The sequence below is a fragment of the Canis lupus genome, chromosome 38, assembly GCF_048164855.1.
Source record: "Canis lupus baileyi chromosome 38, mCanLup2.hap1, whole genome shotgun sequence".
NCBI classification, from domain to species: Eukaryota; Metazoa; Chordata; class Mammalia; order Carnivora; family Canidae; genus Canis; species Canis lupus.
In genome coordinates, this window is record NC_132875.1 from 14,499,446 (window position 1) to 14,512,719 (window position 13,274).

Consider the following 13,274-nt stretch of genomic DNA (forward strand, 5'->3'; position numbering starts at 1 on the left):
TTTTAGTTTTTTTTCTAAGTGATTTGTCAAGGTGACCAGTGCTAAGAACATTAGGCCTCTATATGGCAGGTCATGTGAGTGTAGGTTTTTGATGTCTCAAAGACAGTGGCTAAAGATTGGCTCTGCTCTCCTAAGTTAGTAATTTTTAGGAGTATTGGGGTTTAGACAACTCTTGTTAGAATAAAAATAAATTCCAATATATAGTTCCTTATCAATGTGGCTTCAGATTAATATGTCTGTAATATAAAAGGATGATGAGGAGGAGAGGTAAAAGAGGGGTTTATTATGTTTCCATTTTTTGATGATTGCATTCTTGCGCTTTTTAATTCCATTTGATCAGTCTCATACAAATTGGAAATTAAATTAGGTGTCTGAGCAGTTGCTGAGAGTCTAAGCAATATTTCTGTAATGCAGATCTGATTATTTGTCACAGCCACTGTAAGGTGGTTTCTGTCCTGAAGTCCTTAATGTTTAAAAAATATTAACAAAACAAAACTATTAGTCAATTGGTTGTGGTCAAAATCAATCGACGAATCAATCAGTTAATTAATCAAGATACTGTCTTCTCTAGGTTTTCTATGAAATTTTCACAGAAAAAAGTATTGTCTAAAAATGCATAAGTCAACAGCTAAAATCAATCTCAAAAGGGTTCACACTTAGATCATTTACCTTGTATATTTGTTCAGCAATTTAACTTTGCATAAAGTCTCTAAATATTTCTTGTTGACAAATGGAGATTTTAGAATGATTGTTTTCTGACACTGTGTGAGTGATATTGGAATAGTGCAAATTTATGTCCTAGAGGTGCAACATCAGAATTTAGGTGTGTCTTGGGTGAGAGGGAGTACTTTGTTCAAATTGTTTGAAGAATGTAAAGACTAGATGATACATATGGCCAACTGAAGATTATGGCAATAATCCTGCAGCAGATGGTAAACCTCTGGACTGAACTGGGGGATGAAATTTATCATAGGAGAATGAAACTAGGATACTGGAGGGAAGTAGCGAGAACAAACAGTGCAAAATCTAACAGGATTTTTTACTTAAAGAGGCAAATGGCAGAAGTAGGGATTTAGCAAGGGAACTCGTTTTGAGAAAAATGATATTAATGTGGCCATTGGTATATCCTGAGATAAGGAGAAATAAAATGAGATAGTTGGGTTCTGAGCAGAATTTTGAATTACATATATGTAGGTGCAGGCACATGTTCCCTAATTTCCAGCTAAATCTCCTCATATACTTAATTTTAAAAAGAGATAATGGTTAGACCATTAAGAAATAAAATGCTTTGTTTTTAAGGAGCAGGCATTTGTTTAAATGTTAATGATATAACTGGTATTTAGAGAAATAAATTCCAAAAGATTAGGGAAAAAAATTTAAGACTCTTTTTAGGCAAATTCTATACCTTATGACATTTATAGCTGGATCCCATTTACACTTTTGAGCTTCATTTAAAAATAACTACATGCCACATAATTCCAAATGGCCTTTCTCATCACAGTATGGTTATTTTAAAAATTCAATTTGCATTAGCATAATTCTAACTGACATTTAAACTGTCAGTCTGTACATTTCTCACAGAGTGTTAATTTTATCCAAAAATGATAGAGTATATCACCATTAAGTCAATGATTGGATATGGAAATAAATTCAATTAAATTTCAAAACAAAATACCACACAAATATCAAGATAATTAAATAAGTGTGGTAGATGTGAATTTGAGATGTCTGTTATTTCAAATGCTTTGAATAAATTAAAGTTGCATATACATATATAGGTATAGATATAAATATATAGATAGATGCACACACACATTTATGCCAGATTTTTGTCATGACAAGTCCAGTCAGTCAAATGTGCATTATACACAGACGTATCAAATCAAAATTAGTTATACGTATTCAAGCTAATTTGACATTTTCTGGTAAAAACACCCATGCTAGTTAGTCAAAATAATTTATAATTTGAATATACATGGAATCTGAGAAAATATAATATTATAGTATGAAGTATTTGGATTTAAATGTGAAGGCGGATCAATTGATTTATTAATTTTTAAATATTTTGAAATAGGAATGCATGAATTTAACAATGTAAGGCATTATCAATGCACATTTTTTCAAACAATGTGTGACTAATAAATGAGCTTTTTAATTTTAACAGACTGATAAAATAATTTAGATTATAAAATTTTGTATGTGATCCAGCTGTCTATACCTCACCACTTGTTTTGCTTTGCTTTTCAATGGATAACAAAAAAAGAAAGAAGCGAAAAGAAACAAAAAAATTGGAACAATTCTAAAAAGATGGCATCTTGATATTAATTCTTTGAGGCCTTTAACATATCAACTTTCATTCAAGATGTCTCTGGAATATACAAAGTCAGTGTAGGTAAACTGGGAATGTCTAAATCGTGAATTCTACTGAGATATGAAGAAAAAGAAAAGCTGGTTGTGTTTGTGACATAAGAGATCTGGCTTGTTCTTATATATGGAATGTGGGCTCAAATTTTTTAAGTAAGGACCTGAAAATACATTTGAGTTACCTCAGGAAAGGGTTGTACCACCATACTTGTATGTGATAATAAGAAAGGCCTCCTGACTCTGATGCTTGAGAACAATCTGAATTTATAGATTAGATTGTTCCAGATGAAATTAGTTGGGACAGGATTCTGCATCTGCAGTAATCTGGCTAGCAGGAAAAATCAACAAGTACTATCCCATTTAATGATTTTTTTCATCTAGCACCTCAAGTGAGATTAACACTCTGGGCTATAAAGGGTATATGATATCATAAAGAGAAAAAATAAAAATAAATCAGGAATCAAAGGTTCATGACAGCACTAAACAGTCTAGAACATGTGCTTCTTACTGAAGTGAAACTAATAGACAAGTCAAGAGAGTGATCGACAAAATAACGAAATTCTTCAAAGATTTAATTGATGCACACACTTAAACACAAGTACACCATAAAGACTAAAGAATTTTAGAAGCAAAAACAACATTTCAAATATAAAAATTTATTAAGGAACGTTGGAAATAGTAATATCTACTTTTGAAAACAATTGCTTGGAAGATGAAGAAATACATAAAATCATTGAAAATAAGATAAAAGAATGAAAATATCTAAAAAAATATAAAGGAAAGACTCAGAAGATATAATGTGAATAATAAGAATTCCAGAAGAAAATGGACAGATATGTAGAAAGAGCAAAACCCATGATAGACGGAGGCCTGGCTGACTCAGTTGGTTAAGCATCTGCTTTTGGGTCAGGTCATGACCCCAGAATCCAGAGAGCCTACTTTTCCCTCTCTCTCTGCCTGCCACTCCATTTGCTTTTGCTCTCTTTCTCTCTGTCAAATAAATAAATACAATCTTAAACAACAACAATAGAGCAGAATTTCTCTGATCTGAACAAAGATCTGCCCAATGAAAGGCTCATGATAATCTGGGAAAGATATTTCTTTTAAAAAAATTAGACAAATATTCACAAAATACTTAGACTCTAAGTGGAAAAGAAATTTTAAAGAAAAATATTACAAAGTTACAAAAATGTTACAAGTCTACTACATAAAGACAATTTGCTCTGAAACTTCCTCTTACCTAGAAATCAACATGCAGTGTCTAAGTCAAAAATCACATGTGCTAAAAGAATCTTGAAATTTACCATGTTGGCTAGTGTTTAACAGCCATGAAAAACAGGTATAAAATATTGCATGGAAAATATGTATCTTTTAATATTCAGCATACAAAAATGCTCAAAACAATAAAAGGACACAAATCTGAACAATTAAAAGATTGTTCAACTATCCTCTTTGCTCACATTGAACATAAGGGCCTTGAGTTGGTGCCCATATTATGGATCTTCTTTCTCAATTCATAGAAAAAATAAATGTTAATAAGAAAGATATTATAAATAATTTTATTGAGTTATAATTAAGATTTCTTAAGGAATTTTTAAAAACTGACAATTCATAGAAGGATTTATCCATATGACAAATAAGCTTGTGAAATGAAAACCCAAACATCTCTAGTTCTCAAGAATGTGCAAATTAAATATTGCTTTTTATTCTCTAGACTGGGAATAATTAAACACAGTGGGAATTTCAGGGCTTGTTAAGATGGAAAATAGTGGATATTCTCATGAATTCCTGGTGGGAATGTGTTTTGCCACACTGCATTTTGTAGAACAACCAAAAAATAATTATAAACACTTGCAAGCAAGAATATAGTTGCAAGCATATCAATAGGTCTATAGTAGCAGAGTCACTTTTTATGCTTGGTACTGATGATTATGGTAACACATATTACTTGGCGCCTTCAATGGGCCAGGCCCTTTTCCTACACATTTTTATAGATGGAATAATTGAAGCAAAGATTATTTAAAAAGCATATCTAAGGTCATATAAATAGGAAGTGGGGAGATTGGTTGAAACTGTAAGCAATCTATTTCTGAAGTCTATGTTCTCAAGCACACTAGGTATTTAACATATGATTGAAAATTTGGACACAGTTTAAAAAGAATGACCTAGATCTACATTATATATTTGGAAGACTGCTCATGATTTATTTTTAAGTAAGAAAAGCAAGTTGGAAATGGGAATATTGATCTTATATTGATCTTATTTATCTTATATTGCCTGCAACAACTAGATCACTAACACAAAAACTATTTTTGGTGCACAAACTTTTTGTTTAATTAAATTGAATTAATTTGGAAACACCTACATGTTTCTGGACAAAGCATATGATGTACTTCTGATATTTTCCCAATTTTTATAGTCTGAATGATTCCAGTTTCAATTTAGTTATATAAAAACAACTAAAGGTGAGAGCTTAGGAAAGTCTACATACAGAAGCAAATTAAGCACTGCATTAGGCTTTTGTGTCTTAGCCCATAATACTTTGAAAACAAATCAATTAAGTAATAAATCTTTCCATTATTTCAACACATCAGAAACAAAAGTTATTGTCCCCAAATATCCCTTTGTCCAAATAACTTGCATTATCAAACTGTTGATAAAACTCTTATGGTTCTGTTTAAATGACTTCTTATATATTTCCTTATATAAATGACATATAAGTAATTCCTGGCCTCAGTGAATTTTCAAATATTATTCAAATTGTATCAAATTTTTGTACTTTCAAAATAAATATGTTCCAGAAGTGGTTATATGCTGAGTACAGGTCCTGCATGTCCATATTGCAAGTAAAAAAATAAAATCCACTGGAGTGCCATAGAATGACTTTGAAGTCTACCTTTTAAAAAAACGATTCTTTGTAAATTGAACATGCTTATAGATAAAATGGAAGGGTCCATGAAATGACTTTGAATAGGAGGATGAGTTAAAGAATGACGGTGAACAATCTCTTTTATTTGCTACCAAAGAAACCTGAACAAAATTTCCTCCTAGTTTGACTTTATTTTCAATGTACTTCCAATAAATAGAACCACTTGCAGTTCCTCAACTCTGTTTTTGGTTTGCAGGCATTTGTGCTACCTGCTTCTACCTGTGTATAGCCTACTCTGATACATGGTAAAATCCTCAATATATATATAATTTTTTTTTTTTTTTTTTTTTTTTACATTTTCCCAGGAGTTTTCTAGTCTAGTTCTAGACCCAGGCATTGTTTTCTATTTCTGCCATGCATACAAGTATTTCTCACATCTCACACCAAATTGTAAATTATCTTTTTTATTTCAGCATAATCTAAGGAATTTACAACCTGTTTGAAGACACAAAGTGGTCTGGTCATCTTATATCCTTAGCACTTTGTACAGTATTTGATGCATATGAGACACCCAGATGAAAGATGAGGGAGACAACCAGGCTTAATTTACTAAAACAGAGAGACTCCAGAAATTTTCCTTCGTATTCATCATGAGAGAATGCTGTGAGCAAAATAAACCAGCAGAGAGTCAATCACCTCCATGAAACTCTGTAATTAAGAATGTGCTTATATAACATTAGATTAAACTCTTTGGGATTATATTCTGTGCTTTATTGAAAGTCAAGTCCTTTCAATTCTATTATTTTTATTTATCTGATTTTCATACCAAAAAAAGGAAAGTCATTGGAATTTAAAATATATATTTGGCATTTTTTAAAAAATCAACTTTAGTTTCAATCAATAGATACTCAAGTACTAATCCCCATAATTTAAGTAATTAGAAATGTTATAAATTTAGTGTTTGATTGACATTTTTCATCAGTAACACCTGATTTTAATTTTAAATGTTGAACTTATATAATTATTTTCTAAATATAAATAGATACCAGGTAGAATTTGTTGCCCTGCCTAGTTGTGCCGTATGTAAACTCTGTCTATAAATAAATACAAATATATGTATATATGATATATGCATCATATATTCACATGCATACACTGAAGGGGAGCAGAATATGCCACCTCAAAATATGTATTTTGACATATTGTTTGTTTTAAATTATAGTTACTTGAAAAGCCAGCGCAAGAAGGACATTGACCTTCCTTGTCCCCCTGAAAGCAGGAAATATATCTCCCATGTGAAGGGTACTTTGCTTATACCAGGAGGGGAGAAGGCATTCTTAACACCAGAAAGAGAATTCAGTGCTGAGAAAGCTGAACAAACTTTGTTTCTTCCTTACTAATTTAACATCCTAAGGCCTAAACTCTTTTCTCTTGTCAATTCTTTACAGATTGATTGTTTCATTGCCTAAAAGATATAAGAGCATAAAAGCTGTCTGCTTTGGTCATTTCTTTGAGTCTCTCGCTCTCTCCTTTTTTTTTTTTAATGGAGTTCCTATCTGTATGAACTTAAATTAGTTTTTCTCCTATTAATCTGTCTCATGTCAACTTAATATTAGTCAAGCCAAGGAACCTAAAAGGGAAGAAAAGTTTTCCATTCCTATAACACCCATAATTAGTAGGCCTATTTCAACAAGGAATCTTAATATATTTTGATTGGAAAGAAACTTAAAAAAAATCATCCAATTATTTTTGTTCATCTTGAAACCTGTAAACTTTAGCAATGAAATAGCATTTCAAAGGACAATTTTTAGCAACAAAATACAATGAAATATTTTTAGCAATGAACTAGCACTCCAAAGGGAAGGGATACTTTGCAAGTCAAAAATTAATGTACATTCTATATTGTATACGCTTATATTTGTCTATTATTATTTCAAATCCTTTTGCTAACAATAATCTAAGGTTGTCTACACTTTATCAATCTATCTATCCATCCATCATCTATCTATTTATATAAGATTACTTGCCACAGCCAAAAAAATAGCTTCTTACCTTTCCATTTCATTATCCAACCTCTCTTGAGAGCTCTTGAACCATTTCCCACATTTGACATGGGTGATTTTCTCTCTGGGTTAGCTTCATGGTCCCCGAATTTAGGATAACTTGCATATGACAAAGAGACATATGACACCCAGCCTTACATTTTATGATCTATGTCCCCGAATGGAAGAGTGATGTTTATGAGAACAAATCTGAAAATGTGCAGGAAAAGTAATCTATGTCTAACTCTTTATTAGAGTCCTTGTCATGAACTGACAAATTAAGAAAAAAATTAATGACAGAATGAATAAATATTCATAGATGTGGCTACATGCCCTTTCTTTGGCCTGGAGATTTCTTTTTTGGACTCTGCTAGAACCAAAAGATGTAAAAATAGGAGTAGGAAATATCCCAAAAGAAGCATTTTGATTCCAAAATGTGGTAAATATGTGCAAAAATAAAGGAATACATGTAGATTAAAATATTTTTTCAAATCACCCTTAGTGAAGAACATCACATACCCTAAAAGTAATCCACAAAAATTACACATTTAAATGAGCCATAAATAAACCACCAGCAGTATAGAAACAGAAATCTCAGGCTAACTCAGAAGATTTTCTCCTGTCTCTCCTCAATTTATTTCTTTTACTCTCCTGGCCCCAGGTACCACCCATTCTCTGTCATTATCCACTAGGTTTATCTTTTCTAAGCTTACTTATAAATAGAATCATCTTCTTTCCCATGTAGCTTATTTCACTCAACATAATATCTTCAGTAGTTTGTTAATATTTATTGCTGATTACACCACAGTCTGCCTATCCATTAACTTATTGATAGACTTTTGAGTCTTTTGCAGTTTGTTGCTATAAACAATTATATACAAATCTTTTTTTAAAGGTTTCTATATCTTTGAAATTAATATCTAGACATAGAATTGCTGGGTCATAGGGTAAATTTGTGCTTACACTTAAAAGAAAACAAACACCATACTAATTTCCAAAGTAGTTGCATAATTTTAAATTCCCAGCAGCAATGTGAAAGAATTCCACTTGCATTACCCTTTCACCAACATTTGGAATCATATTTATTGAAAAGAATTATCCTTTTTCCATTGAATTACTGTGTAGTTTTGAAAAATATTAATTGATCATATATATGTGAGTTTATGTGTGCACTGCCCTGTAGTTCAGTCATTTAGATATCTCTCCTTACATCAGAACCATAGAGTTGTCATCATTGTGACTTTAGAGTAAGTCTTAAGATCACAGAATGCAAATCCCCTTCATCCATTCTTGTCTTAAGAAATTATTTGGACTATTCCAAGTCCTATGAATATGTGTAGACATTTTGAATCATCTCAATGTCTACAAAAAATGTAGCCTACACAGCTTTTTGTTTGCATTGCCCTGAATTCATACATCAATCTTAAAATGATGATCAGTTTAATGTATTGAGTTCTTCATTCCAAGAGTATATCCTAGCTTCCCTTTGTTTGGGTCTTTTAAACGTCTGTATCATTAGTATTTTATAGTTTAAATGTGTAGATTATTTTAATATTACACTATTAAACTGATTTTTTAAAATATTTTCAGATTGTAATTGTTATTTATTGCTTATGTAGAGAACTAGATATTTTTTAAATGGATCAAGTGTCCTGTGACCTGCTCGACTCCATGATTAGCTCTAGTCAGTTTTATTTTGGTTTGTTCACTTAGGATTTTCTACATGCATAATCATTTCATCAGCATTTAGAGTGTTACTGCTTTCCAATGTGGATGCTCTTTACTTATCTATCTTTATTGCACTATCTGGAACCTGAAGTATTCAGGTTGTTAACCATATGTGATGTTGAGTTTTGTCAAATGCTTATTCTGGGTACTTTTAGATTATCTTTTTCAATGTGGGTCAATAATCTTTTTTTAAGATTTTATGTATTTATTTATTTAGTCATGAGAGACACAGAGAGAGAAGCAGAGACACAGGCAGAGGGAGAAGCAGGCTCCGAGCAGGGAGCCCAATGTGGAACTCTATCCCGGGACTCCGGGATCACGCCCTGGGCTGAAGGCAGACGCTCAGCTGCTGAGCCAGCCAGGTGTCCCTGATGGTCAATAATCTGATGATGATATGCTTTGGAGATTTTTACATTTTTACATTTAAGTTTTGATGATGTTTTATGATTCGGGTTATGGTTATTATTAAGGCTGGAGGTCATTGAGCTTCTTCAATGTATGGCTTCATAGTTTTTGTCCAATTTAGAAAAGTTTTAGCCATTATTTTTCCAAATGTTTACTCTTCCACTATGTCCTTTTGGGACTCGAATTACCTGTATCTCATGCTACGTGGTGTGTCTCAGCAGTCAATGAGGCTGAGTTAAATAGTTTTCAGTTTTTTTTTTTTCTGTGTATCCATCATTTTCAATAGATTCCACTGTGTTATTTACTTTAGTCTTAATTTCTCCATTGTCTCATATGGTAGTATTTTCCATCTAACATATTTTTTTCTTTTAAATCATATTTCACTTATAGAGGTTCAATTTGATCATTTAATAATGTCCATTTTTTCACATTCTGACCATGTTTTCCTTTACATTTCTATATTTCTATTTTTAACCACTTTATTGTGGTATTATTAAGCATACAAAAAAGCTGTACATATTTAACATACTCGATGAATATGGAGATAAGTATACACTTAAAACACCATCAGCACAATCTATGCCAAAAACACATCCATGATCTCCAAAAGTTTCCTCTCTCCCTATTTATTATTATTATTTTGATGAGAATACTTAGCATAATATCTACACTCTTAGCAAAATTTTAAGTATACAAAACAGTATTAGTAAACATAGGCGCTCTATTGTACGACAGATCTCTAGAACTTACTCATCTTGCATAACTGAAATGTACTCTCAACTAATGCTCTTCATTTCTACCTCCCCCAGCCCCTGTCAACCACTGTTCAAATCTCTACTTCTGAGTTACTATTTTAGATTCCTCATGTAAATGGGATTATATAGTATTTGTCTTTCTGTGTCTGGCTGATTTCACTTAACATAATGTAATATTTATTAGATGTTCAACATTGTGATATTGCATTGTTATATTCATGGATTTTCTTGTATTCCTTTAGAAGGGAGAGAGTTTTGTTTTGGAAGAATTAACATTTCTTCTTGATTATTTTAATCCTTTGTAGGTCTCTTCTTAAGCTTTGCTATTTTGGTTCTAGAATAACTTTCACCGTGTATTAAGTTCATCTCTAGGTCTTCACTAAATATATCTGCTGATCATTGAGCACTATTGCCTGGCTGATTATAGCCCAAATGTGTCTCCTTATTTGAACTCTGAAAATTATTAACTTTATCCCTGCTCCCCATCACCCAATTTGGGGTTTTTGCCTGGATTTGTGGAGTTTCATTCTATGCATATACAGTTTAATAATCAGCTAACACTCAAGGGAATACCTAAACAGATGTCTGGAGCTCTTTCTTTCTTTTTTTTTTTTTTTACTTTTCCATTTGACTTTTTTTTATAACAAATTTATTTTTTATTGGTGTTCAATTTACCAACATACAGAATAACACCCAGTGCTCATCCCGTCAAGTGCCCCCCTCAGTGCCCGTCACCCATTCACCCCCACCCCCCGCCCTCCTCCCCTATGGAGCTCTTTTTCTGTATATTGTATCATCCTTCTTTTCATAACTCTGCTCCACCACTTCCAGGCATCTCAGCTTCTTCATATTCTGATTTCCATCTCTTTACATTGGTAAGACCAAGTGCTCTGTGGATCCTCTCTCTGAAAATTACCTGCAGAGTGAAGACAGGGACAATGGTAATACTCTCCTAATTTGTTTCCCTATCCTCAGGGATCTCATTCCTCTGCTGGCTGATTATTAAATGTTTTAAAGTCATTTTTCATTTCTTTCATTGAAGTTTTTAGTTTTTACTATTGGTAGTGAAGTCCAGTTTTTATTACTTCATTATATTTGGAAGTGGAACTCCAGGTATTATAAATTTTTAGTCGCTTCCTAATTTGCTTTCAAATTGTTCATTGAATTTTGATTTGTTTAATATGCAGACCTTAAAAATGTTTCCTTACTGGGCAGCCCGGGTGGCTCAGCAGTTTAGGGCCACCTTCAGCTCAGGGCCTGATCCTGGAGACCGGGGATTGAGTCCCACCCTCAGGCTCCCTGTATGGAGCCTGCTCCTCCCTCTGCCTGTGTCTCTGCCTCTCTCTCTCTCTGTGTGTCTCTCATGAATAAATAAATAAAATCTTAAAAAAAAAAGTTTCCTTACTCAAATTCATAAGTTTTTGCCTTTGTGGTTTACCTTTTGAATTTTTTTAAAGGCTACTTTAAATATTTTTCACTTTACTTTTTGTTTTATTTTATTATTGTTTTTATTTGAGTGTAGTTGATAAGTGATGTTGCATTAGTTTCAGGTCTACCTCATAATAATTCAACAACTCTATATGTTATGTTGCGCTCACCACAAGTATAGTTACCATCTGTCACCATACAACACTATTACCATACCATTGACTATTTTGCTTATGCTTATGATCCCCATGATTTATTCTTTCCATAACTGGAAGCCACTCCCCTTCACCCATTTTACCCATCTTGCCACCTTTCTCCCTTCTGGCAGCCATCATTTTGTTTTCTGTATTTATAGGTCTGTTTCTGCTTTTCATTTGTTTGTTTATCCATTTGTTGTTGTTTTTTTTTTTAATTTTACATATAACTGCAAAGAAAGAACAAGAATTAGCAAAGATGTGGAGAAAAAAAAAAAACGTGTGCACTGTGGGTGGGATGTAAATTGGTACAACCACTTTGAAAAACAGTATGGAGTTTCCTCAAAATAAGAATAGAAATACCATAGAATTGGGATCCCTGAGTGGCACAGTGGTTTGGTGCCTGCCTTTGGCCCAGGGCGCGATCCTGGAGACCCGGGATCGAATCCCACATCGGGCTCCCGGTGCATGGAGCCTGCTTCTCCCTCTGCCTGTGTCTCTGCCTCTCTCTCTCTCTCTCTTTGTGTGACTATCATAAATAAATAAAAAAAATTAAAAAAAAGAAATACCATAGAATCCAATAGTTCTGCTAATAGATATTTGCCCAAAGAAAACAAAACACTAATTCAAAAAACATATGCATACTTATTACAGCTCTATTTACAATAGTCAAGATATGGAAGCAGTCCAAGTGTCCATTGATAGATGAATGGCTAAATCATATATGTGTATATATATATATATATGATTTTTAAATTATTACATATATAATCATTTTATTATAGTAAGTTAACTTCATATTTAAATATGTAATGTGTATATTATTTATTTGATGTTCAATATATGAGATATAAAGGGCCAGTAATTCCTCAAGGTCCATTTCTCTTATCCTCCATTTTCTGCCAAGGATTATGTGTTATAGCTATGATTTGCATACAGGTTGAATTATGTGACTATTACTCACCAAAATGGAAGCTGAGTTAAAATACTGTATCTTACTTGCAAGCCACAATATTGGGGGATTTGCTGTCTCTCTATTTGCTTGCTGGTGAGAAGGACTTCAAAGTCCTTGTGTATGGCAGAGGTTAGTAGTATAGGTAGAGCCAGGAAGAAAGCTGCTCTCTGATGAGGAAAGATTATATAGGCTATTATATAGGTCATTATATTTTTATTGTATGTTTATTATAGCAGTTAGCAGAGCTAATAATGAATTAATTAAAAATGAGATTATCATTATATTTTTCCAAACAATTAATCACTTGTTTCAATATCATTTATTGAATAATTTATCCATCCACTTAAGTAATAACGAGGTTATCATTTTTCCAAACAATTAGTCACCTGTCACATTACAATTATTGGATGATTCATCTAGCCCTTATTTTGAAATATCATCTTTCCACATAACAAACTTACTTTCCAAATAGTCTATTTCATTACATTTTTATATATTCTGTTTATCCAAAGTTTCTATGTCAGATGCACACTA

At 32.4% G+C, this 13,274-nt stretch overlaps 1 long non-coding RNA gene across 1 annotated transcript in view; it reads left to right on the forward strand.

Annotated features, from left to right (window-relative positions):
* The window catches only part of LOC140626624 (uncharacterized), a 34,012-nt gene extending 28,031 nt beyond the window's left edge, over nucleotides 1-5,981 (forward strand). Inside the window, exon 4 of the long non-coding RNA XR_012025690.1 lies at nucleotides 5,707-5,981. This is a non-coding gene — a long non-coding RNA (uncharacterized lncRNA). The remainder of the gene's footprint in view (nucleotides 1-5,706) is intronic.
* The last annotated feature ends 7,293 nt before the right edge of the window (nucleotides 5,982-13,274 follow it).